Here is a 10,419-nt window from a genome sequence, read left to right as displayed (position 1 = left end):
GTGGCACTGAGATTGGTCAGAGGCCTCTGCAACCAAGGCTGCTCCTTCAGTGCTTGGAGCCAGAGCTGGTAGGTTTCCTGGGTGCTCAGCGGGCCAGTTCGCCTGTGCTTTCTCACTTCAGTCGCACGCCTTCAGAACAACATTTAACACCTGCTTCTCTTATGTCTGCCCTTGTCCCTGCTGTCCCAGATGTGCTCCCAGGTCAGAAAGACCCCTGTGATGATGCTAGACTTGTGAAATGGCTTCAGGTTTCCTGTCACATCAGGAAGGAGCTTGAGGAAATGATTAGGCTTCAGGAGTGCAGAATTAAAAAAAATAAATATCTTATGTCTCAGTGGCTAGAAGAAGCAAGGAAACTCACAACAGCCCCAGTAAAGGGACCCATTCCCCTTCCCTCGTGGTGATTATGGCTGATACCTTACGAGGGGCTCTGTTGTCCTCAGTCCTGGACAGAATACAGGGCCCCTCCAGCCGGTGGTGGGTATGTCATGAAAGCAAGAAATATACCCACTGCACACACTCATGAGACTTTGGGTTTGCTTGTTGATGCAGCAAAACACAGTCCCCCCTGTCACACACACATGCACACACAGGTCTTAGCAAAGTGGCATCACAGAGATTGAGTCCTCTGAGACAGCTGTGTTCCCTGTGAAATGGCTCACAGGTCTTCTGTTAGTTTCTTGATTTGCTCACAAATTAATTTACACGGCACTGTAGGAGAAGATTGGTGCAGGGGACAGCAAAGGAGCAGCCACAAGGAAAGCACTAGCCACTCCCGTTTCCCTCCAAAGTCAGGGGGACGTGTGTCCACCCAGGCTCTTGGCATCTAGGGTGCAAATGGCCAAGACCAACAGAGGTTGCCAGAATTGTTGCCTTTTTTTATTCTTAAGGAAAAGAAAGTATAAAAATAAAGCCACGAGTCACTAAGGGTTCCTTTGGGTCTTTTTGTAGGAAGCAGCTCCCCAGGTTCAAGTTCAGTTCAGCCAAGAGACAAGGCCACAGGCAGGGAGAGGATCCCTGACCTTCCTGGTCTGCGCTTTGAAAGGGGCGGCTCCAGCAGGTGCGCAGGCTCAGTCTGTGATTGAGGAAATTGGTCAAAGTGGTGACCCATTGAGTGTTTTTTAATGATGTTGCTGATTTGTGCAGTTTCAGGGGCACCTTCGGAGCCTGGAAGCCCCAGGAGACGGGCATGGGTGCCTCCAGGAACCTCAGTACTGCACAGGAGCGAGGGGCTGACCCTTCAGAGCCAGCAAACCCCGCATAAAGCTCTGCTCCCCACGCAGAGAGAAGGCCTGGTTTTCTGTTTTAAGTTTTCTTTAGATTTTTGTCTGTTTTACCTAAGAAAAGAATCTACTCAGCTGAAGGCTGTATGAGGAAATTCAGCTGGGTGTTGCCTGGGTGTCATGGAGCAGGTGGAGGGTGAGGGTGGACCAGGATCTTGGTTGGCCAAGTTTCAAGGAAAAAATAAGAATCAGTGGTAAAACGAGCTGGGGGAGTGGTGCACACCTGTCATCCCAGTGACTCAGGAGGCTGAGGCAGGAGGACCAAGAGTTCAAAGCCAGCCTCAGCAATATTGTGAGGCCCTAAGCAACTTAGCGGGACCCTGTCTCAATATAAAAAATAAAAAGGGCTGAAGATGTGGCTCAGTGGTTAAACACCTTTGGGTTCAATCCCTGGTACTAGGAAAAAAATAAATCAAAACCTTGAGGTTATCAGGCCTGTCTTGCAGGCTGGCCACTGCTGGCCCAAGCTCAACATCCCACTTCACTTATTTAATATGTTAACAATTTAACCTCACCATGGACACACAGGTTATCACCTTGCTAATGACCACATGCTGCACTGTCTCCACGCTACACAACAGTCATTATTGGTGATACACACACACACACACACACACACACACATATATCTTTTGTGGTCTGTGGTCTTCTGACCTCCAGAAGCATATGATTGAAGGTATTTAGTGTCGCTCAACATGAAAGTTGCATTAAAACAATTCCAGGTTCCCAGGAGGTTGCAGAGATGGCACAGGGAGGTCCCACATTGCCTGCTCAGGTCCCCTATCTCAAGGGCTGTGTCTTCTCTAACCTGACTGCCCGCTGTAGCCAGGAAGCTGCACTGGTCCCAGGGGGTGGTCCACTCCCCTGCAGAGCATGGGCAGTCCTGCAGCCAGCAGCGCTGTCAGGGTGCAGACTCGCTGGTCAGCACAGCCTCCTTTGCTCCTTGATGGCCACACCACATCCTGCTCCCCACCATGGCTGACCCCACAGCCCCAGGTCTGTCCTGGCTCTATAAAGGATGTGTCAGGAATCACCTGGTATGTGACCCAGGTATTCTTCCACTCCACGTGGTGCCCTGAGTCCGTGCCAGTGTCAGGCCAAGGGTCCAGAAACAGAGAAAGAAAGGATGAAGGGAGGGAGGGAGGGAGGAAGAAAGGGAGAGAGGGAGGGAGGGAGGGAGGGAGAGAGGTGGGACCCAGGAGGCACACCTGAGAATTCCCAGCAGAGACAGCCGGACTCTAGTGGGCCCCACACTTAAGGCTCAGGACTCGAGTTTCAAGCCCCTGTGTCCTTCCCAGGATCTTCTAGGCCAAGAGCTCACTGGGTCATGGGCGGATGGGAGCTCGGCATGGGCCTCGGGTCTCTCACGGGGAAGAGGAGGCCGAGATAGGCTTGTAGAGAACTGGCCAAGGGAAGGAGAGACCTCCTGACTCCTGCGTAGAGTGACCACTCTGTCCTGCTGGCAGCACGTGCGGGCCCAGCCACCCCACGCATGCTGGTGGACAGCTCCAGTCAGAAACAGACCCTGCTTTCTGGCGCTCCTGTCCACAGAGACCCCCTTCCAGCAAGAATCTGCCTCGCTCCAGCTCAACACGCAGAGTCCAAGAGAGAAGAGCCCTGGTAAAAATAGCCTCTGTGCATTGCTCTCCTCTCCCTTACCCCTGCCACCCGCCAGGCTTTCTATTCCTGGACCCCCTGTCTCTGCGCTCCCTCTGGAGCAGACCTATCCTGCTGGTAAGTGGTGACTTTGCCATGGGGGAAAAGAACAGCACAGTGGTATGGACTTGCAGAAAAGAGTAACCCAGGTAAGGGAGCCCTTCCTGATATGCTGCCTTGAGAGATGGAGCATTGTAGACGTAGATCAGGAAAGGCGATCGGCAGGGGAGGAAGATCAGAGGGTCCAAGTGTCCCCAAGGGAAGATCAAACTTGGGAGTACTTTGCTCTCAATCTGTGGCAGAGGGTGCTGGAGCAGAGAGGAGTGAGGGCAGATGGAGCAGATCTGTGGTGCTCACATGGAGGCCGAGAATGGGGGCTGCATTTGGGGCTGGAGTTGATCAGTTGGAAGCCTCCATATGGACTCTGGCCCTGAAGGAGACTGATCCCTCGGCTGTTTTATTTGTCTTGGAATATTCTGGGTGTTGGGGGGCTGGGGAGAGTACACCATTTCCAATAGGTAAAATCAAGAGCCCAGATACTGGTTCCTCTTGAGAGCAGCCACTGGCCGGAGCCGGGCAGCAGCCACTGTCCCCTACGTGGCCCCTGCCTTGGTGTCCTGAGGCCTCCCATCCGGCTGCACTCCCGTGTGCTACCTGCCTGGCTTCCCATGGCACCTGGGTGTGGCCCCACGTGTAGCAGAGAGGCAGCTGCCTACGAAGTGGTGAAGTCCCAGGGATGGCACACCCCAGGGTGAGTGGGGGTCACACCGCAGGGGCCAACCTGGGGCCAGAGGACCTGAGTCACCCACCAGCTGGCTCGCCTCCCTTGTTACCTGTGGGGCTGTGGGGCGGTCGCCTCAGGGGCCCATGGATTTCGCTGTAGTTGAACTCAGGGCCCAGGAAGAGGGGGGAGCTCTGTGTGGTTCTTAGGGTATGCCACTTCCACTGTGGGACAAATATAAATTTGCTGATTTCAAGGGTCTCTAGGTAGGTGTCAGGCTGGCACGAGGACACATCTCCCGTGAGTCACGGAACAGCAGCAAGTCGGACTCCAGGTCCCAGCTGGTGGCTCCGGAGGCATCTCTGCAGCTGGCCCCTGACCTGGTATTGGAGGCACATCTGGGCCCAGGACCTGCAGGTTTCCAGGGACCATGGACAAGGTTTACCTCGCATCCCTGGGCCACTGAGGAGGTACGTGGCCTGCTGGAGTATGTGACCCCGATACCTATTTATTGGCTGCTTTTCTTTCTCACCAGATGTCTCCATATCTGTGGATTCCCATTTTAATGCAATGTCTAAGCAGTTTTGAGGTCGATGGTTCCTGTTACTGGATAAATATCTGGTCCTGATTCTTTATGAGCTAAGCATGTATTCTGAGCAGGGTGTTTCTTTGCTACATACTGTGTTCCTGCAGCAGTGGACATAATCCAGTGCATCCTCAGAGCTGGCCTGGCATATAATAAGTGCTCAATAAAAATCCAGCATATTGTGCCAATAGTTGTGAGTCACTCACTATTTCAATCTACGAGTATTTGTTGCACACTATCCTGCTTTCGGGGCACATAGGGAAGAAAAAGATTTATTCAGGCTAACTCCAATTTTCTCACCCACAGGGGTAGGGACAGATATATGGCTTAAGGAAAGATAAGGTGAACTCCCGCTCCAGTGTTCTCCTGGGCTCAAGCACATGGCGTCCCTGTCATCGCTTTAATTGATGAGTTAAAAGACAGTTACTGGATTCTCATTTCTTCTGCCTGTGATTGGAGAGGAAGCCATGGCAGGGCTGATTCTCCTTGGAGAACCACAATTGAGGCTTTCCCACGTGGCCACCAGGTGGCGATGGGCGCCTACATGGTGGAGCCTCACCAACCTGCACTCCTGGGGGTGCTGCTCCTCTAGCTGGGAGGGATGTCATCACGACTGGGAGATGCCACCTGTTCTGTCACAAGTGGTGGGACTATCCTACTGAGCTTTTCCATGCCACAAGTGTTTTAGGCACGTAGCCCCCATTTCATCTCCCCAACAACCCTGTGAAGCGGTGTCGAGGTCTCGTTTTGCAGGCAAGGAACAGACAGTGCCGACAGGCGGCTGGAGTCACCCGAGGCCAGTGAGCTTTCTCTCCTGGAGCCACTAGACTCCTTCCTTCATTTCATTCCGTCTAGAGTTTCGAGAGTGTTCCAAACTTAAAAAAAAATGCTAATCAGCATAATTATTAAGTAGCCCAACTTGACATCCCTAAGCTCTAGGTTTCAGATTGTATGGAGGTAGATTTCTGTGGCCAGGGAACACCCGGCAGCCTTTGGTGTCTTCAGGGGTTAAAATGTGCTCTTGAAAAGATGGTTCAGCCTCTTCACGGCGTGGGCACCTGTGGCCTCCCTTGGGAATAGGTTCTGTCCCTATGGACAGCCTGAAGGTGGGTGTCCGCCAGTTCAGACCTTGATGCTTCAGTGCCAACCTGATTCATCTGGAGATGGCCTCTGCGAGGTTCTTAGGCCATGATTGTGCAGCCCTCGTGAGGGGATTGTGCCCTGGACGAAGGTGCCAAATGGGGAGCTCTCTCCAGGAACGGGATCAGCCAGCACCTGTCTCTCTTCTTATGAGGACACCAGTCACAGTGGATTAGGGGTCACCCCCTCCCAGAATGACCTCATGTTAACCACCAGCAACAAGGGCATCCTGATCTCCAACCAGGGTCCCTTCTGAGGTTCTGGGTGTCCCAGGGAGTGTGGCGGGCAGAGCCGAGCAGCCACCCCAAGGGAGGGGACCGCAGAGTTTCCAGCACCATCCCCTTGACACAGAGTGCTAAATGAGCTTTTATGAAACACCTCTGGAGTAATTTAATTTAAAGTAATTTAAATTCCCTGGCAATTGTCCATGCCTTTATCTAAACTCCTTCTGAGTCTACTTCTAATTTTAGTGGCACAGGCTTTAAAGACAATGGGTTTCATATAAATATTATACTCAGGGGAAAATCATCCTTGGGTTTTCTCCTTTGTTCCCTGTCAAAGGCACTCAATGTTCCCTTGACAGCTCATCCACAGAGCTTTCCCTGCTCCTTCCTGCCTTCCTCCCTCCTCCCTCTTCTCTTTTTTTTTTTTTAAGTCATTAAGTTGAATTTATTTCATTTCAGGAAAACCACAATATATAGTCTTTATTACTGTCTTTTTTTATTGGTTGTTCAAAACATTACAAAGCTCTTGACATATCATATTTCATGCATTAGATTCAAGTTGGTTATGAACTCCCAATTTTACCCCAAATACAGATTGCAGAATCACATCGGTTACACATCCACATTTTTACATAATGCCCTATTAGTAACTGTTTGCTCCCGCAGCCAAGGAACAGGGGCTCCTGGGCCAGCTGAGGCCCCTGCTTCCCACCCTCCTGCCCACCCCTTGGAGTTCTGCAAACAAACACTCCTTGAGGAGCTGTTTTGCCTGCTTGCAAGTAAAGCACAGAATGTATGTTTCCTAGTTGTCAAATCTTATGTTAAATATCCAGGTAGCTAGAAAATAGATGTCACTTGCTGTGAATAAATAATCACCTCTTAAAAGAGAGCTCCTTCTGGTTTGCAGAATCAATCTTGAGTTCCGAAAGGCTCTGCTCCGGCTCCTTTCCCCTCCCTTCTTCTATCCCTCCCTCCCTTTCTTCCTTCCCTCCCTTTCTTCCTTCCTCCCTTCCTTCCTCCCTCCCTCTCTCCCTCCCTCCCTTCCTTCCTCCCTTCCCTCCCTCCCTCCCTCCCTCCCTTCCTTCCTCCCTTCCCTCCCTTCCTCCCTCCCTTCTTCCCTTCCTCCCTCCCTTCCTTTCTTCCTCCCTCCTTCCCTCCTTCTTTCCCTCCCTCCCTCCTCCCTCCCTTCCTCCCTCCCTCCCTTCCTTCCTCCCTCCCTCCCTCCCTTCCTTTCTCCTTCCTTCCTCCCCTCCCTCCCTCCCTCCTTCCTCTCTCCCTCCCTCCCTCTCTCCCTCCTCCCTCCCTCCCTCCTCCCTCCCCACCCCCTCTTTCCTCTCTGGTAGGCATAGCATTGCTTTCTCTTTAGGGTGTCTTCCTTGACACCATCACCTTAGCTGACTACAGTCTGGTTGTCGTGGGGAGTTATGTTCTTTCCCTCCCACATTCCCCCTCTGGATAATGAGAACTCTCTGTCTCTGTTAAGGAGAACATTGTGAATTGCATGGTTTCCTCTAAGACCCTAGATATGTTTGTTCAAGACAAATTAGAAACAGAAGCTGATTCCATGGCAGGCATTGGACTGGAAGGAGACGGGAATCAGATGGTAGGACTCAAGCAGATGTTCCCTGAAAGGCCCCCACATCACAGGGACATAAGGTAGGTGAAGATGGAACAGGGGGGTGAAGTGGTCAGGGTGTCACGGAAGCCCAGAGAAGACCCAGTCTCACCAGGGCGGGGGGAACCTCATCTAGGAGCCTGCAGAGCTGGGTACAGTAAGGGGAGGGTGCCAGGGGCTGGCAATGGGGCCCGTGGGAATTCCAGGGAGAGGGGACAGAACAAGTCACAAAGGTGACACTTCCCCAGAGGGAGGACTGTGAACTGTGTTCCAAGGATGTGAGATTTAACACAACACTGACCAAGTACAGTCTGTGGTGCATGTCAACCTCCTGCTTTGAGATAGTATTATAGATATGCAGGATGGACCATGGGGAGCCACTGGCAGAGGCCACATGTGACTTCTCTGCCATGGCAGACAATCCTGTAAATCGTAATCACTCCAAAACTGGAAAAAAAAAAAAAAACAAACTAGAAATCATATAATTACAGCACATATTAGCAACAGCCATGGCTAAAATCTTGGGAATCAGTGAGATTGCCCAAAGACAGTAGAGAAACTGTAGAGAAAAGTAAATGGAAGGGGAAATGTCAAGAAAACCCAAAACATACATGGTGGGCTGGGAGGGGAACTGGGGTCACCTGGTTGAGAAGGCCCTGGCTGTGTGGTGTGGGACCTGCAGCTTAAGTTTTAAACATGAAATACGAAAAGTGAACATGCTTCACCTCCACAAATGCCCCCAGATTAGCAGCTGCCCTTCTGCCAGACACTAAGGAAACACACCTCTAGTGCCTGTGTGCTGGTCCTAACACTCAGCCCCAGGAGCCTAGAGGGTCCTGAGGGATGACTGATTCTGTCTTGGGGTAAAGCAAAAGCAGGATGAGCTGGGAGCCTACCCATCCTGCCAAAATCAATGATGCTTAAAAGCAACAACCAAAGAAACCAACTTCAATAAGAAGTCTTGTTGCATTTAAAATCTGCCCCCAAATTTAGTGGTGCAAACAACCATTTTACTGGACCCATGGTTTGTACAGGTCAGTATGTTCAGCAGGGCCTTTGTCAATGGCAGGGGACTGGAGTTGAAGGTACCGAATTACTCCCAGGTCAGGTGATTGACATTAACCTCCTGCTGGGACCTCAGCTGGGCCTGACCTTGCAGCTTGGACTTCCTCACAATATGTCTGTCTCAAACTGGTCCTTCTACAGGGCAGCTCAGGGCACCAATGATTACTCCAGTGACAATCTCGACTGACAACTATGATATTTTTCAAAACAGTGAGTGTTTGTATATGGATATTTTATTTCTTCTATCAGTACATTCTTTATGGAAAGTTCTCTGGATGTCTGTTGAGATGAGTCCACTTACCAGATTGAGGCTCTGCAATAAACCAGGGCTTGTGGAGTTCCTGGAGTGCTTGCTTCTGATGGTCCCTGGAAAATTGGGATGATTGCTCACCAAGGGAGGAATAACACTTTATTTTTTTTTTTAGTACTCAGTAACATCCTCAAGCTCCATACCCCCTTTATTTTGAGAGAGGGACTTGCTAAGTTGGCCTGGCCTCAAACCTATGATCCTCCTGCCTCAGCCTCTGAAGTCTCTGGGATTGCAGGCCTACACCACCATGCCCATCAATATAATTATTTTAAAATAATTATATTATTTAATATCTAGTAGGATTCAAAAAACAACCAGCCATAAAAATTTTAAAAATTAACTTTCAGTGTTTTAGGACATTAATGGACACTCCACATGATTATTTAGGGGCCTAGGCAAGTACAACTCTCTGTACCCTGTGGAAGTATTTCTTCTCAAATCCCTGTTTGAGCATAAAGAGGAGTAAATACAGTTGAACTAAAGCCACAGTGAGGAGTGGTCAGAAATGTTGGGAGAGCAAAGACAGATTGGCATAACTGAAGGCCGTTTTTGAGCAGGGAGCTATGGCCAGTCCACCAGCTGAAATGTGTGTCCTTGACTTTCAACAAGAAGGCCCGAGTGACTGCCACAAGAAGACCTCAGGCCCTGGAGGCCATGGGAGAGGCCTACAAGCAGGTGCCTCTGGGATTGACTGAGATGCTTGGGGAGCAAGCTGGAGAGAAGAGGGCAGAGGAGTCCACACATCCCGGCACTAGCTGAAGGGGGGAACGTAGGAGGTCCAGAATGGGGTGGGGCAAGGGGTCAGGGTGAAGCAGGGTGCCACAAGTTGGAATTACCAGAGGTGAGACTCAGGCCGATAGCAGGAGGGTTCAGGGGAACTCTCGGAGGAGAGATGCAGAGCTTGCTCCCAGAGGCTCTAGAACAAGCCCTAAGGAGGCTGTCGGACTGGGAAGGATGAGCACCATTGAGGTGCCATGTATTGGTCAGCCAGCCATCCAGCCCACTGAGGAGAGGAGCTCAATGATCAAGGTCTGATGGATCCCAGTTTGCTAGAGTGTAAGTTACATTTTCTGGAAAGACTAAAATTTTTTTTTTCCTTAATGAGTCTAGAATCCAGAAAGAGTAATAAATAGAAATAGTTATAATAAAATAAATCAGGTCTGTTTATTATTTTTCTGTGTGTGTGTAGTAAGCATAGTATTTATTAGACAATGTCATGTCTGTAAAGTATTTATAGTATTTAAGATAATCGACCCCATTAGGTTGTTGATAAGCCTGTGATTCCAGCTAAACCAGGGTAGTGAGACATTCATTTTAGACTTGCGATTTTAAGTTGAAAAGTTTAAGAGAATTTACCGAAGTTTCAACAAGATTGGAATGTTGAGGGGAACTTGCGGGTTCTGGTAAGTTTCACTTGTGAGATTTACTAGTGTTCCTTAAACATTTGAGAACACTTTTCAAATTAATTGGGAATATACATTGCCTTAAAAGGACCAGGATATGTTAAATTTATGAACATATTCTGAAATATTTAAAGGAATATAATTCACTAACTTATTAAAACTTCCTCTGAAAATTGCATTGAAATAATAGATTTATGAATAGAGTATTACGATTTTTCAGTTGAACTTGAAGTCTTTGGTAAGAACAGTTTGGGCAATGTTTATTTTAATACATTGGGATATTAAAAAGAACAAAAAAAGACTCACCGCATGGAGTCCTTTCTGTTGGGAAGACACCCTAAGATGTCAGCCCTCGGGGAACTGAGAAATTGGGGCCAGCGCACTGTGTGGGTGGGACAGGTCAGGGAGGGAGAGCC

Source organism: Marmota flaviventris, chromosome 1, assembly GCF_047511675.1.
Source record: "Marmota flaviventris isolate mMarFla1 chromosome 1, mMarFla1.hap1, whole genome shotgun sequence".
Taxonomy (NCBI): domain Eukaryota; kingdom Metazoa; phylum Chordata; class Mammalia; order Rodentia; family Sciuridae; genus Marmota; species Marmota flaviventris.
The sequence above is the reverse complement of the archived record's forward strand: the minus strand, read 5'-3'. Positions refer to the sequence as shown.